The sequence below is a fragment of the Neopelma chrysocephalum genome, unplaced genomic scaffold, assembly GCF_003984885.1.
Source record: "Neopelma chrysocephalum unplaced genomic scaffold, ASM398488v2 Primary Assembly neopelma1_92, whole genome shotgun sequence".
Taxonomy (NCBI): domain Eukaryota; kingdom Metazoa; phylum Chordata; class Aves; order Passeriformes; family Pipridae; genus Neopelma; species Neopelma chrysocephalum.
In genome coordinates, this window is record NW_020897754.1 from 888,243 (window position 1) to 905,463 (window position 17,221).

Here is a 17,221-nt window from a genome sequence, read left to right on the forward strand (position 1 = left end):
GTGCATTTTCCAGCATCCTGATACAAGGGAGAGGGCTTCATCCAGGCTGGTTGAAGACTAGGGCATGGATATGCCCACAGGATTGACTGAATCGTGGTATAGTGATGCCTAAATAGCTGTAACAGTGGTGGTGTAAGGTCAGGTCCGACCTGAGAGCAGGGCAAGCTAATTTACTTTCCTGGGAAATAAGCTGAACCCAATGTTCTCTTTTCTATACAAGGGAAGTATTTTAGTGCAGTTATTTAAAACTGCAGCTCTGTTGCTGAATAGCAAACCCATTCTGGCCCAGCCAGTTCCCTATTTGCAGCTCCACATCTTCTGTAAGTGGGAAGGGCTGGTGAGCTGCAGAGGGGTATCAGGTCGGGGGTTGTTGCTACTTGTATTCTGTCGTGGGGGTGGTGATCTGATGCCTACCTGGGGTCCCTTTGCAGTAAGGATTAGTAGGGTACAGTCATCCTACAGAGCATACAGGTCCCCTGGGGCATTCCTAGAAGAAGGAACAGCAGAGTCCTGGTGGGAGGGAACTTTCTTTCTGAGAAATTCTACCGGTGGTTAAAGGCAAGTGGCACCTTCTCCTGGTTTTAAGTCCACAAGAGAGCTCAGCTCTGCAATAATCTATTTTTGTCCAAGGGAAAATACCATGCTTATATGTGAAAATATAACTACAGAACCTCTGAAAACGTCCACGCTCGTAACTATAATGCCTGGTGAAGGATAATTTTCATTTTGGGTCCAGGGCCACTTTCTCAGAATTGCTTCAAAAAGACATATAACGATTTATACTAATTGAGGATCTAGTCTGTAATTTTCTATACCAAGTAAAAATGAGCACTGGTTTCAGTTTTTTTCCCCACTGCTTCTGAAGCACAACCCTCCAGTGAACAGAGTGATGAATATTCCAATGTCCTGAACATGATGGATTTTAATTTCTTATTAGAGGAAGCAGAGGAAGAGAGAAAGTAATAGCTTTAGAGAGAATGGCTCTGTTTGTTTTTTTAAGTACCTACTTTTGCCTGGTAGTCTGCTATGTAAGTGAATTTCCTTGAAATCTGATTATTGATGTACCATTTTTTTATTATTGTCTCTTTTGTGTTAGACAGCCCACCAGTGTATTTCCTCAAAAGAGAACGAAAGTGGTGTAAAAACTGAATAGTGGTTGTAATGTTAAATGTCAGGGGGAAAAATATTATTAAGTATAGCTGGTCAAAACCCAGCAAAATAGTTTTGTTAAATTACCGATGTTTTTCTAAGGAACCCAACTGCAAAAGGAATCTGTTAACGTGACATGGTAGAAATTCAAGGTAGAAATTTCCATCACAAAGACATCACTTAAATTGTTCACTAAAACTTTCTGTGTGGATGTAAGCACGGGAGGTGTAAGTGATTCAAGCATAGACCTCTAACTGTATTTTTCTTCACTGCTGTAAAATCAAGCTCCAAGCGGCTTTCAAGGGTCTGATCACTAAGTAAAGGCAAACAATGCGCCAAGCAGGAAAGCAGTAAACACGCAGTAAATTGATTTAGGCCAATTTTTATTTTTTCAAGCACTAGCAAGTAACCTCTAATCTCTCTGTTTTTCTGACCTGCCCCTGACTTCCTCTGCTGTTTGTTTGCTTTTTCATGTCACTCGGCTTGTGTCAAGCCTAAACAAAAGGGCAGACCGATCTTTTGTTCTTGCTCACTTTTTATTTGGTTTCTATGACCTGTACGTGCAAATGGGAAGCTGAAAACCGAGTCTTGAATAAGACTGACTTTTTAGGCGTTGTAGCAGAAGAGGGTTTCTCAGCTAATTACCCAGCCTTTCAGCCAAAGACAGAAACAAAGGAAGAGTCAAGCTGCTATAAGATAATCATTCTGTTTATCTGCGCTACACAAACACCGCTTGTAAAGTAATGATAAGCCCCCTGCACTCAGATAACAGCGGATCCAGGCATCTCTCGGAGATGCTCTGCAGGTCTCCCAATTCTAAAGAGGCTTTTACCTACACTCAGCTGAGAAATGGTTTTCCAGATGGTCCAGTGGATATTTTGGAAATGCCAACAAATTTCTTCTCCTACAGTCTACTGAAATGTACATACTGGGATGTGCATCCCCATTCCTGGAAAGGTCGAAGGGTCTGGGGTGCAGTTAGTTCCCTCTCACCTCAGCCTGCCTTCGTTTCCCTGCCAGGCCAGTGGGCTGGTTCACTACAGGGAGCAGGAGCAGATCAAGGAGCCGATGCCCTGTTCTGCTTCTGTGCTTTCACAGAATCACCGAGGTTGGAAAAGACCTCCAAAATCCTCAAGTCCACCGTGTGCCCGATCCCCACCTTGTCACCCAGCCCAGAGCACTGAGTGCCACGTTCAGTCACTCTTTGGACACCTCCAGGGATGGGGACTCCACCACCTCCCTGGGCAGCCCCTTCCAATGCTTAACAACCCTTTCAGTGAAGAAATTATTCCTGAATTCTTCCTTTGAGGAAGGGCAGTTTAACCCTGCTCTGAATCCCCACACTTCGGGTTCTTGCTGTCCTTGGGGTTCTCTGATTTTAAGCATGGCAGAGCTGAGGAGCACTGACAGAATCTGTGTTGAGATATACATTTTTAGATTGGCTGATAAGATATTTTCTGACAAACGCCCCCCAAATCTTTCCTGTTGATCAATACCTTCTTGGCTGCCTCTAAATGTAGGAGCTGAGGAGTGTCTGCTCCAGCTCAGCTTCCCTTACACAGGCTGGCAGTGAAATCAGAGGCACTTTGGGCACGTAAGAATAGTTCCTGTAGGCTGAAAAAGTGGAAGAAAGCAGTAACAGGACTTTGTTACTTGGAACACATAGAGAGAGACAGGCTGACTATAAAGAAAATTAGGTTTAGACAGAGTTTTGATTCTTAATAGTGAGAGAGTTAAGAAGATGATCCTGTTTGCTTTTTGCCAGTTAAACTCTGCTGTAAAACTGCTTTTGTTTTCTGAGGGCTTTTTTTCTTTCATCCAAAGGCACACTTCCTAAAACAACGTTCCCATCCCTGTTTCACACCAAACTTTTGGGGGAAGTTTGCCAAAGTTGTACACCTATTTATGCCCAGCGCTGTGTGAATATTTCATCTTTCACAAGCTTTGCCAAAGAGACTCATGATGAAAACAAGGATCTAAATAATTTTGGGACAAATGAGGGCTGTTTTTCTCTTTTCCAGTATTAAATGTTTATAAACTTCAAAGGCCTTAAAAAATTACAATAACAAACACTGCTTTGAAAAATCAATGCTTTATTTCAGAAACGTTGCCATGAAGCATCTGTAATGGGTTTGCCTTTTTTAAAAACACACCCTCTCCCTCCACCCCATGCAAGCAATTTGTAGATGGCCACAAGACCCAGTGTCCTCAGCATTAGCCTGGCATCTCTTCCGTGAAAAAGAATGGAATATAACGAGTTCTCAGAAGAGCCTCATTTAATGTGTGGTACTATGGGCCTCCATTGGCAGAGAGGGCAGGTTGCATGTCTGAGCAAGTATTCCTCTTTAATTTGTTTTCTCCTGGTCTGTATTTGCCTTCCAAGTGGGTGAAAGAGTGCTGCTATTGATCATCCCATGGGAGATGCCTGCCCGGATAGACTGCAGCCGAAGGACAGAGCTGTTGTTCCTGTGAAGCCTTGGTAGGTGTCCTGTGGGTCATTCCCTTAATTCTTGGCCCCCTGGACCAGGTACAGCCCACAGGACAAACAGGTGTGCCTGACGTGGTCCCAAAGAAGAAGAGAGGTCAGGGACCTGTGGTGTAAATACAGGGGAGAACAGCCAAGGGGCTGAGGGATGTGGAGTGGTGACTTGTGCAGAGTCCCCTTTTCAGCATGTGACACTGGATAGGTCTGGTTATCTGAGGGCTGAGACACTTTATGATTATCAGGAAATGAAGGGGCCAATTTCACCTTCTCTGCTCTTTCTTCAGGGTTTGGCAGTAGTTTCAGAGCCCAAGAACATCATGATTTGCTTGGTTGCATGGCAGTCTAATGCAGGGCATCATCTGGGATGTGATGGAAATGCTTTTCAGTCAGTGAAAATTCCAAGAGTGTCAGCAAAACCCCTTGCTTTCTGCTGACTGAATCTATGTTTCCATCTTCCTAATTTGAGCAGACACAGAAATCCCCCAGACCAGCATTAGTTTTCAAAGCTGTTGAGAGAAAATACCTACTTTGCTACTAGAAAAGTCTGTGGGTACAATCAGGTGCCCTTTGTACCTGCATCCTTCGTGCCCTTACCTCTGTGTAACAGAGAAATCCCTCCATGGAACAGCTACGACACAGTGTGATTGTCAGGCAGCTCCAGCCAAATCATTCCTGACTCGAGCCCCCAAAGAAAACTCCGCACATCTGTAATATATTTGTGGCTCTGCTTGCTCATTTGTCCTCCCTCTGGTCTTTTTTAATGAAGGGTGTGAAAAATTAAACTCTCACAGACTCCAGCAAACTAAACAGAGGGAGCAAATGAAAGGTATTTTCCTTAAAGCACCATTATACCAGTTACTGGTTGACAAATTTACGTCTATACACGGAATGGGATCTGTAATGAGTTTCCTGCAACCCATAACACAGTCAGGGCCAAACAGTGCCCAAAATGGGACTCATGTGACTCTCCACACTGTGACTGAGGGTGGTTTTATGGCCCTGAAAAGGGCAGCCCTGTTTGTGCAGCACTAAGTGAATTTACAGTACATAACTCCAAAACTACGTTTTTTAATTGCGTAGCATCAAGACAGCCCAGAGAGGGGATGTGAACCCAAACACCCCTTATGGTGTTTGAAGCAATGAAAGGGGAAGGTTGGGGCTGTTGTTCCCCTGTGCTGTGTCTTTAAAAACTGTGAGTCTCCTATAAGCTGGAGGCAGCCCGTTCAGCCATTTCAAGGTGGATATAACTATAACACACTGCGCAATTTACATAAGACTTATCTTTGCTTAAATTCTTTTAAAAGGATACCATCAATTTAAAGATTACATTTCCCTGGGTCATTAAAGTTAGGCACATACTAATTTATTAAAAGGTAATGTATTATATCTAGGAAATGATAGGATCTGCCAGAAATTCCAGGGAGGCTTTAGAGGTCTTGCTGTGATGAGTCAAGCTGATAACGGCATACGGTGAGACAGCTGCATTAATGGAGCTGTTCCTCACGGAACAGGGGTGCAGTGCGGCGGCAGTAATCATTTGGGAAGGTGGCATGGAGAGGCACAGCAGTGGAGCCTGTGCAGGGAAAAAAGGAAACCCATCAAGCCTTATTTACTGGGTGACATTGCAAGGCATCACAGGAGCGGCCGCTAACTTCACTTAGCATGTGCCAAATGCTGCCCAGCCATGTGCAAACAAAAAGCTCCTGCACTGAAGGAGCTTTCTCACAGTCACAATGTGCAAAAAGCCTGTGTGGATGCCCCATCAAGTAACTGGCCTGTCAGGAGATTTGAGGGTTTGCCACTTAGATAACCCTTTCCCCAGGTTGTCTCTTGGTGGATGTTTGCAGTTAAAATGACCCCAGATCCAGCATGGTGGAGGGAGCGTGGTCGTGTTCCCAGCCCTTGTGACATCAGGAATTTCAGAAGTCAAGCCTGAAGGCTACACAAACCCCATCAGAGAGAGGATGAGCCTCTGAGGTGAGCGAGAAGCTTCGGTGTAACAAGCACTAGGGGAACGACATGCTGGAAAGCAGCAGTGTCAGCAAAGAGACAAGGTGACAGATGTGAACTGGAGGAAGGCTGATCCTTCAGGCTCACTCAGCACGCTGGGATTATCCCTGCAGGTCCACTGCTGTTGCTGAGAAACGCTGAGAGTAGAGCTGTCAACTAGGAAAAGGAGTGGGGGAAAAAAATTCCTGTTGGAATCCATGCTGAATCGCAGAGGTTGCTGTGCAAACCGGGATGGAAAACCTATGGCTCGGGGTGAGGAGGAAAGAGCAAGGGCTGATGAGATGAGATGGCAGCATGAGAGGCCCCGGAAGTTGGTCTGGGCTTGGACTTGGCCTCTGTGTCAGCAGGATTGTGTAAGCAGGGAATTCCTGCCAGCATCTCGCTCCGGGGCTGGGGCTGGGAGCAGAGCCTGGCAGGGATGGTATCGCAGTGCAGGCTGAGCTGCTCCTGTGGATGGGTAATATGTTCAACAATTTCCCTCCTGTGAATGCCAAACTAGGCTACAGGGAGAGGGCTGAGGCAAGGAACATGAAACCCCCATGCTTTACGCTGAAATTATTAATTATTGCAACTCTAAGCCGGTCCCAAGAATTTAAAAATAACGCCCTCAAAGTTCAGCATTAAGTGCCGTACCTGATGTCCACTGTTTTGAGATCACAAATCATTTCCAGATCTTTGGCTCCTAGCAGGCACTGTCAGCACAAACCTTTTCCCCAAACATTCTCTGTTTTTAACCCCTGAGAGGGTCTGGGAAGCTGTGTTATTATCTGCTTTTCCCTAAATCACAGGGAGCCATCACTGAGAACTGAGAACTGGAATGCCTTGGGGCAGGAAAGGAATGTTCCAGAGGCCAGAGCAAAGGTATTTTTGTGCAAGATCTACTCTAGGCTCCACCATCCCATACAATGAGTAACACACAACCTCCTCCTCTCCTGCCTAGGAGCAGGAGGAGCAGGGAGGCAGGATTTGGGCAGCTCTCCAGCAGCAACACTGTGGCAGACCCTGACTCAGGGTATGAACAACCTTGCCCTTCCTGTGGATGTTTCCTTGAAAGGAGTGATTTAGCCTTAGGCAAAATTGGAACACCAAGATATCATTTGAGTTCAGGAATCGCTTGCTTTCTTTTTGCAAGGTTTGGGGGGTTTTATTTTCTTTTTTTAAGGATGAGACTTATTTCTTCCACATGCTCATCTTCTAGTATTTAGCAACTTTTAATGTGAGAAGGACACACAGGAAAATTAATACTCAGTTTCTGAATTGTAAGGCAGCTTTCAGAGGAACTGAATGTGTTTTTTTCAGTGTTACTGTCAAGAAATCCTTAGGGTTTTGAAACTAAAATCTCTTTTCCTCATTTGTAAAACAAAAATTGCCTTCACTGCGAAGTTTTAATCTGAGCACAGAATCTGACTTGTGTGTTGGGCACTGACTTGAGATGGGCTTGTGGCTTAAACAAGGAACTTCAACTTCACCTCTTCCCTAGTTTTCCTATTTGAATTATTGTTTTTCTTCCAGCAGAGCTCTATAAACATCCAAGCAAAAAAAACTTGGAGAAGGATACTGTTATACAACTGCTAATCATTACTATTCTTCTATTGTATTTGGTGACGTAAGGAAGTCCCAGCCAGATGCCTTAAAATCTGAGGAAACGTCTGCAAGGCATCTTTGTGGTAACACATGGGTGCAGATTCCATTCATCATTTCCTTGACAGTTTAACTAACTACTCCCAAGCCAAAAAAGATCCCTGAAATCCATCCCAGAAATATTAGCTGAAGGACAGGAGCAAGTCACTAAAAGCTCAGGCAGCCTGTGTAGCTGGAAATGCCAAGGCCCACAGACTGTCAGGAAAGGGTCTGCAGAACACAATCAAAAAAAATGCTGGCTTGCTATACATAGGCCTAAATTCTGTACACAGGGATTTACACCTCCACCAGAAAAAAAAAAGGGGGGGGAAGTTTAGAGCTCTGCACGTTGTACACAGTTGGAACCACTCATCCAGAAACTCTGGTTTGAACTTTCCGAAGTACCTGTGGGATTTAGAACAAATCCCAGTTAACTTCAGTAGAACTAGGGCCCTCACATGCTTGAATAATTGAAAGCTTGAGTCAGAATCACCAGAAACATATTTTTCAACCTTTTACAATTTGCAGCACCTTAAAACTTTTTTTTTTTTTTGCCAGTGGAAGTGTCAATTCCTGTATAGTGATTTAATACCGCAGAAAATAGGTTTGCTTTTCTTAGCTACCCTCTGCAGACCCCTTAAAAACAGCCTATGAACACACAGATTGCAGGTCAAAAACTGTAACTTTGACATATCTCAAAATATTTACTGTTTTCTCTAGAGCCCTTTGTCCTGGCATCATCCAAACAAATATACAAAGGGCAGTGCCTTGTTCTTATGCTTAGAAAAAACTTAAAATGTTTAGTATTTAATTTTTTTATTTGAATGTCAATTTCATGATTTTTTGAGCTTTAGCTTACAACTTTTGAATGTTTGGTGTTGGTAATGATGTATTGCTGGTGTTACACACTTCATGTTGGTCCTCTACGCATTTTAAGTCAAATGTTAAAAACACAATTGAATATTGGAATATGGGGAGGAGGACACCCTCTGCACACTTGTTTCCTGCTGAGTACTTTAGACAACGTGGGGGAGCAATCTGTCCAGCACCATCAGAATATAACATTATAAAATTATATAGTGACACATCCAAACTTGAGATGCAGATCTACGCTGTCTTCTGGGAAAAACTCTGTTCTAACAAATCTGAACTCATCTCTACTCTCTGTTGAAGCCTACAAGAATGACAACCTGAGGACAACCATGAGAGCCAGGAACAGGCCATCAAACATAGCTTTAGAGGTCATATTCCTTTTGGCACCAGAAAGAACAATGGCCGTAAGTGATTTGCTTTGCATTTATGGCTTTTACCTTGGTATGTTGTTTGTCTTCTAATAAACTTCTTGACTCACTAATCATCCACTCAGAGGCGCTTTCTGAGCTGTGACTGGGGAAAAGATGAATGCATCCAGTTCTGAAATTATGCAGTGAAATGCTGCTCTGCATATTATAGCTATGCATGATATATTAGCTAATAAAACACAGCACGGAAAAGGCTTTGGGCGGGGCCCTGAGCAGTCAAGGGGCCACTGAGAAAAATGGGAAGGAGGGATTTGGTGAGCTGTGTGATAAAGGGAGGCAGTCCAGGGGAAAGGCAGAAGGTGTTAGCCTGACAGGTGACGGGAAGCGATGGATGAGGAGCTTTGGAGTGTAAGATCTGTGCTTGGTCTGGTCCTAAGAGCCATCATGGGACTGTAAAGAGCAGCAGATGGAAGTGATGATGAGCTGTGTGATGCAAAGAGACAGAACACCACAAAAATCCCTGCAAACCTGCAGAATACCCCAGCTGGACACAATGGGAACTCAAAATCACGGGTTGCCACTCTCCACCGTGGACAGCTTGACCACAACAGGAGTACTGTCACCATCCTTCTCCACTGCAGTAATGCCTGGTGCCTAGGCAGTAATAGGATTTCAAGGATTTAGGAAAGCAGCAAGGCTCTCTCTGAGACAGGGTGACATTTAGGGTTTGGGAAAAAAGTAAAGGACATTGTTTAGGTGTTTAATTTAGACTACATCCAGCCTGAAGGGAGTGCTCAAAAGAACTCGAGGTTCTGCTGTGTGCCAGGTCAGATTTCTCCCTCAGCCCCGAACTCACCAAGGGTTGGTAGTGTCTGACCTGAAGAACCTGCCCTGGCTGTTTGTCTAATGGTTTGGGTCACTCTGTTTAGTTTGGTTGGGTTCCTCTAAATAAAGCCTTAACTGAGGGTGTTATTAACTGGAATGGCTGCGGTGTTGGTTGCCTGGTTTGGTGGGCAAAAAGACAAGCCTAAAGATGCATTTTGGCATTGGAAAGAAATTGTTAATTGTTGCAGTTTGGAAAAACAGATTTCTCCAAGGTTAAATATCTGAGGATATTAAAACCATGAAACAGAGACTTCCAGTTCTGAATCACAAATTCAGACCCAACTCCAAACGAGGAAGAATCCGAAGTTTCTCCTTGTAAAATGCTTGGTAGCCTACATGAAGTTAGTTAGCTTGGCTTCCTTAGATGAGGTCTGCCCTTTGATTTCCACCAATTTTGTCAGTTTTGAAAGTGATTGAATTATTCTAGTCCACAGCCATGCTGAGGTGTTCAGCTGAAATGTAGCAATGTGAGCAGAACTACAGGAATTTAAGCACTTGTTTCATCTGTTCATTTGTTTCAGGGGTTAGTCCCATGGCTTAGTTCAAAGAGCCTTTCATGGCTGCTAAATGAGGGGAAATCTTGGGAACTTGCAGCCAACATGGTAGTCTTGGGGTCACATTTGCTTCTAAATCTTTGGGGGTTGGTTATAGGGCAATGTGGCGTAACAGTGTGACTGAGCATAAATGTTAAATAAACCATTAAAAAATCATTTCTAATCTGAAAAGACAATTTTTTAAGGGCCAGGAAAGGCTACTGAAACCTTTATCTGGTCCCTTGTTCACAGCCACTCTGAACATGTCCTTACTTCCGTGACCTTGTACTTTTTTTTGCTGTAGAAAAGCAACGGCCTCATTAAATAAACCTGACCAAACTGGTCCCTATTGCACACCCATTCTCTTTGTGCTAAGGGTCACAAGGACAGAAATAAAAAGGTATTACTCCAGTGAACCTTGCCATATGCATAAAGAACATGAAGTAAGATTACCTATATTGAGAACCGGAGTTTTCTGAAATTCAAGTACCTATTTTTACACTGGATTAGCATTTCCCCTGCCCCTCCAAGCCTTATTAACAGAACATTATACAGCTGTCCAGGGTGATCAGCAGCAGGAGAGGGACACCCTTTTCTGCTGAAGCATTTCTGCTCTTTGGGCTTATGGAATGCCAGTAATGACTGTGAACTTGCCACTGGAGAGTCGTGACGCGCTTTGGAGCAGGTATTTGCTGAGAGCAGAAAAACAGTGGACTTTTGATTTCCTCTCCAGCCTCCAAATAGGGATGTGCTTTGGTGACCACAGCCTCCTCACACTGCTGTACAGTTCTGGCAGCTTCCTTCTTCATGGGGTATATTTGGGAAGAGAGAAATCCTGGGAAAGCAAGAAGGAAGGAGTGCTTGCTCTTTGCTTTGGTGTCCCATCCACAGGCGAAAGGAGCCACAATCACAGAATCCTAGGATGGTGTGGGTTGGAAGGGACCTTAAAGATTATCCAGTTCCAACCCCACTCCCATGGGCAGGGACACCTTCCACTAGCCCAGGTTGCTCAGAGCCCCATCCAGCCAGGTCTTGGACACTTCCAGGGATGGGGCAGCCACAAATCCAGAACTGCAACTGAACTGAAAGTCCTGCTTGCCCTTAGGATGCCACGTGCATAGTGCAGATGAGCTTTATTAAATCTATAGAAAATCAGGCTGTGAGGCTTTACTGAAGCTGGTTTATGTGCTGATCTAAGAGCTCACTGCCAGCAAGTGGGAGGTCTCCCTACCTCCTCTTCCCTCCCTGCCTCCTCTTTGCTCCCTACCTCCTCTTTCTGAGGGCTTCTGCCACCATTTGTCTTTCACCAGTGCTTCTATCCCTCGGACCTACCTCTGACAGCTGTCAGAGCCATTTTCTGTGAGATTAGTGAGCTGTGTAAGGGGCCTGAGAAGAGCGAGAAGTGACACTGAGGGGGCTGAGACACCCTGGCCAGGGGAAGGAGCCGGGCAGGGACCTCCCCATTCTGTTCCCTTGACAAGCTGGTCAGAGAGTTGCAGTCTCTGGGTTTGGTCAGACAGTGCCTGCAGTTTTTCAAAGCCTCCTAATGTGGTTAAATTGGGGCAGGCTTTCACAAAGGCAAATTTCGTGTTCCCTTTTCAAAGGCTAAGGGCATTAAAGCCTCTCTGAGAAAGATTACCAGGGTGTTGTGACAAGGCAAAATATAACCAAGCCCTGGTCTTAGAGATAAGAGAAACTTCTGGTTAAGAGTTTCCCATGTAATTCAAGTTTAGGTAAATATTCAGTGTGGAAATTTTTAGCTAAAATATCTAATGTTTGGTAAATGTACTTAAGCAATATTAACAATAGAGCTGCCAGCCCCACCTACAAGAAGTGGTTTGCACCCTTTTGGCAGAAAGATCTAAGATTGAATGGATATAAGGCAAAGCTGGGAAAATTATATTGTTCACTATTTTCCAGTGAGTCATCAACAGGTTTTTTAAAACTTTGTAATAACAGCGTTTTTTTTAGAGCACATGAGATGCTTTTCTTCAGAAAGTAGCATTATAATGAGGGAGGAGAGGGGATGCATGTGCTTTTCATCTGCGTGGAATACAAAGAGACTACGTAATGTAAAGCAGACCTTAAAAGAGACAAATACTCATGTTAGAGAAAAATATTGGTAGGATAAATCAGGGAAAAAAATGTTTCAAATGCACATTGAAATCCTTTCATATCATCTGAAGTGTAAGAGCCAGGCAGAGAAAACTACACCCAGAGTCACAGCAGGGCTGATAGATTGGCTCACACGCCCAGGACTGATAAACAGGTTTTGTGCAAATCCCTTTCCTACCGTTTTGCTTTTCTTCTGATAAATATTTTAAAAAGAGATTTGTCTTCCCGAGATGACTTTAGTATGAGAAAGAGAAAAGAGCAGGGGTTTAATATTAATGGGTCTGAAAGAGCTTTTGCAAACTCTTTGTTTTGTTATGTTGTGTTTTACTCTGTTTTATACAGCATGCAACTCGTATCACTTACAAACTCCCACAGAGAGTCTCTGCCACCCTGAGATGTTGTTACAAGCCACTCACAAGCAGAAGTCTGAACGATGAGGGCAGGTACCTTTTAAGGTCTTCCCGTTTCCCTATTTTTCCCTATTTCTCTCCTACTGCCCCTGCCTGTCTGCAGAGCCCTGGAAACGCGATAGCCCAGGCTCCACCCTGCTGGTGGAAAGTTCATGGAAACCATCAATCAGAACCAGTTGCCTTTAGCAACCAACAACAAATCTGCCCGAGTTCACCGCGGGGATGGAGAGTGCGTGGTTGTGGCTGTGCTGATGTTCAGCTGAGGATTCCTGTCATCAGGAAAACTTAACCTGTAGGAGCTTTCAGAGAGAGAGTAAGTATTAAGTAATGTCTTCAGGGTGAGATGGAGGTCTCCTCCAGCTTGGCTGCACCCCAGTTGCTGTCGCTAAAAGCAGAAAGAAATCCTAAGTGAGTCTGGAAACTACTGACCATGAGGTGCCTGTCTCAGTTGTGGAGGGGAAGCGTGTTGTAAGTCCTCAGCAAGGCTTCTTCTGGTTCAAAAATCTGCAGGAGTGGACATATCACAGTCAGCCTTTCTAACAGCCTAAAATATATTATTACTGACTTGTTATGTAAAACCTTAAACCCTTTGCAAGGGGAAGATACATGTATCTATTTATAGCATATTTATAGGGGTGTGTGTGGTCTATTTGTATTTTTTTTATTAGGAAACCGTCTCTGACTCGATACCTGACCCAGGTAGTCCTTGTATGTGTAGTACCCTCTCCAGGCTCACCTGGGAACACCTTCTGTCTCCTCACACCAGTGTGAAATGAGACAGCATGAGCTGCAAAATTAGGAATGCACAGGAACGCACATGGAATTACATCCATTCGAAAGCCTTATCCGCGGACCAGTTGCTGCCTCCCTCGGAGAGGGTCTAAAAAAAGTGCAGCAGCCTCTGAGGGTGGGTGTCAGCAGCGGGATTATGGATTCTGACCCTCCCAACTCAAAATGTTTTCCCAGGTCAGGGCAGTGTGGGTTTCAGCAGCTGCCCCTGTGCTAACACCTATGCCTTTGGGAACTGGGGGTGGAGAGGAAGGGAAAGGAAAACAAGGACATACACTTCAAAACCAGCTCAGGTTTCAAGGGGGAAGGATTTCTCTTCATTCTTTTCCTCCCCTGAGCGCCAGATGTGGGGAGGAGCCTGTCGTGGTGCTGGAGGCAGGCAGAGCTGTTGTTATGCAGATCCCGGCATCTCTGCTCGGTACAACTCATCCTGCCTTCAGGGAAGTTCAGCAATTTCAACACCATCTTCGGGATTTTCCAGGGGGCACGATCTACCAGTTAGTCATTCAGCCTATTCTCCTACTGCTCTTTTTAAAGAACCGCGGCATTTTCAGAGAAGTCAGAGGTCAGCACTGGCTTGGCTTGACATTTACTCTCGTATTCTTTATCAGGAGATGGGGGAATAGTTTTCAATACCGGTAAGCCTGAACACAGTGGGTACTTTTTCTCCTGAAGAGTTGTAGAGCTCAGTTCCTCAGACCTATTCACAATCTAAAAATAGCTCTGTTTTCATCAATTCATTAACAAAACCACATTGCAGTGCACTGCTCCTTGTTATTGACATTCTTAGCAATACAAATAACTGCCTGACTGCTTCTGCTGGACGATCAAATGCCAGAGCATATATCCATTTCACTGATAGATCAATTAATTTTTAACTTCCCCCTTCTCTTTTTACAGCTGTCTGAAAGCTACAGGAACACCTGAAGTCAGAGAAACTGCTACCTACCAGAACAGGTTCTACTACCTGGTCTATCATTTGGTAGGCCTGGGCACCAATATCCTTCCTGAACACAGGAGGTGCTGCAAAGGCAAAAGTGGAAGAGCCTAAAATAAAATACCCTGTTTTGCATTCTTTGGACTTCCTGGTGATAGGGTGGTGAATTTTTATTTTTTTATTTAGATTTACTATGAAGCGAATGTATGCAGTAAATTTCCCAACAGATAGGGAGAAACAATAGGGAAAAATATTAAACAATATTATTCTTAATTAGCAATACATGCACATTATGAGGACTTCATCAAGCTCAAACTCTCACTCTGCTGGTCTAGGAAAGAAGGCACTCCTTGCTTTGAAGAGTTTAAAACCTAAAGAAACCAGAGTCATGAAAATCAGGGTCTTCTTTTCACAGACAGATAAATTAGACCTGTCAAAGTCCTGTGTCCTTCTGCACAAGATTACTCCTTTTTCCAGACTTTCTTTTAATAACAATAAGACAAACTTTGCTTATTAGCAGAGTTGTACACATGACCTTTTCTTTGGCATGTGTGTTCCTTAATGTGCCAATTAAAATAATTCAGTTACCTTTGGCCCTCTCATTTTATTTGGAGACCTCAAAGGACATCAGCATACACACAGTAATAACTGATAAGGGAATAAAGTTATAAACAATCCTAATTTGTATTATGCTGGGTACACCAAAAAGCTACTCTTCCCTAATCCGCTTATTGCTTTTGTAATCCTCACACAAGACCTCTGGAAATCTCCCCAGAGCATAAAGATAGAAAAGAATCAACTGGGGAGGGGAAAAGGGAAGGACATTTAATAATTGAGGAAAATCTTATTTGAGCAAAGGCTAATTTGTGAGCACACAAAGCTTTGTGTGGTTCCATATAAAGGCTCTAAATATGGCTGGAAGGGAGAAAAACAGTTGTGTCTAGCAGATCTAGATTATATATCTAGCAAAACCTGAGGCTAGGATGGAGGGACTTAGCTATAAAAGATATACAAGGAAGCAGGCAGAGCTAAAGCAATTTCAACTCTCCTATCTGCTTCAGAAAATACCAATTTCCCCTTTGGTTGCCCTACTACTGAGAACTCATCTGCTTCCAGCACAAGTAAACATGGCTTTGCTTCACATGGGGGAACTTTGTCCCTAACATATAACCTGTCTGTGGGGACAGCCCTCTAACTGTGCCATGGAAAGTGGGTAAATCCAGTTATTTCAGCTCTGCTTTTTACTTTTGAGCCCAGAGTGGAGGGGGCCTGACAAATCTTTGTGAACAGAAGCTGCCAGGTTTTGGACAGCCTGGTTTCACTGCTGGTTTCTCCCATATTTCTGTCCCACACAGTCCTTGGGTAGGTCCTGTGAGCCCTCTGAGTGCCAATGTAGATGAATACCCAGTGTACAAACAAAAACAAATGCCAGACTTTGGGAAGTATAATCCATGCTTGTGACTTGCATTCAGATAGCCTTAAATGTGTTCTGAATTTATTCTTCTTTATTTTGGGATTCATTCCTTGCTCAGGACTACTTGCTCCTGGTAGTTAATCTGCACCCAAGGGGGGCGACAGAAGGAGAACCAGCCACAAGAGACAAACAACTGCACAGAATTGACTGAAGCCAGTCTAGGGAGAAGCAAATTCTGGGAAGCATAATGCTCCTGGGCAGGGTCTGGGGATCTTAGGGACCCTGCTGACCTGGCAGACCCTGTTGCAGATCCCTGAGGGCAGTGCTGGTGCTGCTTTTCTCCCCTGTCCTTGCAAGATTTTGGAAGTAAAGGCTGTTCAGCTTCTTTTTTTTCTTTTTTTTTTTTTCATGTGGTCTCCCTGAAAGCAGAACACTATTTCTTCAGCTTTGTAATTCAAAAGTATTTTAATTCTGTAATGGCATTTATTCTCCAGGCTGTGAACTGACCATAAATAGTTCTCTGCAAGAATTTGCTATTGGGACTGTGGTATTTACTAGAGACAAGTCAGATAAAGTACTTCAGGCTAGACTGCAGCCCTTTTGGTCTCTGGTCATCACAGAAAGGAGGCTGGGAGGACCTGAGGGGATCTCCCCATCTAAGAGCACGTCACAGCTTTCCACACTGCTTCCTCACTACCTCTGCAGCGTGGGAGAGCTGGGAGACAGAGAGGGAGGGAATCACTTGAGCCCACTACGGACTAAAAACCTGTGCCCCAGAAAAGCTGACAGCAGCCAGGTGAGTGTGTTGTAAATCAGAGCAGCTTCTTGGACTTACAGAGAGATCTAGAGGAGCACATCTGCTCTAGGAAGTGGGAGAGACATCAATACTGCTCTTGTGCTCTCTGACTTCGGAGTACACGTGTCAGTGGAGCTTGGCATCTTGCACAAACCCTGAATAAATGCACTAACCCCGAATAAATGCATAAAATAATCATGGTCAGTGCTTCAAGGAACCTGTATTCACAGGCATCTGAAAATAGCAGTGATTAAAACAAACTGCATTGAGTCAACACAGTGTCCAGGGTTGTCATGCACACACCGTGGACAAAACAGGTCCTCTGCTCTTGGAATTCAGTGGTCAGACACTTCTTTAGCACATTTTGAAGTTAATAACGTTCTTTATCCTCAAAGCAGACCTATTTAATTGCAAGTTGATTTTGCTGTGCAGCCATTTTGACACCTGCTTGTGCTAACTCATCTTTATGCAGCCCCAGCAGTGAGATCCATAGGGTGGGATCACTCTTTGGTTACTGAAATAATTGCCTGAGCTTTGATGTGCTATGTCACTACCTTTCACATCAAGAAAGGCACAAATCCCAACATCAGTCAAGGCAAATCTGCTGTCTCTGGTTTGAGTTTCCCAAATACTTCATTACTTTAAACTTTTGCAGTGAATGTAACCTCACAGATGAAGCCATGACACAGCAGAAGAGGAAACAGCTGAACAGTTTGTCTCCGTGGACCAAATGTTAACCCACTTTACAGGCAGGTATGAGCTTGAAGACTGATGTAGCAGCATAAAAGAGTCTCCCTGCATAGGATAATTCTTTTGGAAGCAAAGCAGCCCAAGAGT

At 44.1% G+C, this 17,221-nt stretch overlaps 1 long non-coding RNA gene across 5 annotated transcripts; it reads left to right on the forward strand.

The window, feature by feature from the left end:
- The first annotated feature begins 5,306 nt into the window (after window positions 1-5,306).
- Window positions 5,307-15,157, forward strand: LOC113972449. Of its 5 annotated transcripts, none has more exons than XR_003535906.1 (6): window positions 5,307-5,896; window positions 6,433-6,505; window positions 8,438-8,578; window positions 12,381-12,481; window positions 12,552-12,761; window positions 14,138-15,157. It is a non-coding gene; the product is annotated as an uncharacterized LOC113972449 (long non-coding RNA). The 5 variants fall into 5 exon arrangements; XR_003535908.1 differs by having other exon boundaries at window positions 12,571-12,761; XR_003535905.1 differs by having other exon boundaries at window positions 12,381-12,761.
- Window positions 15,158-17,221: the final 2,064 nt, after the last annotated feature.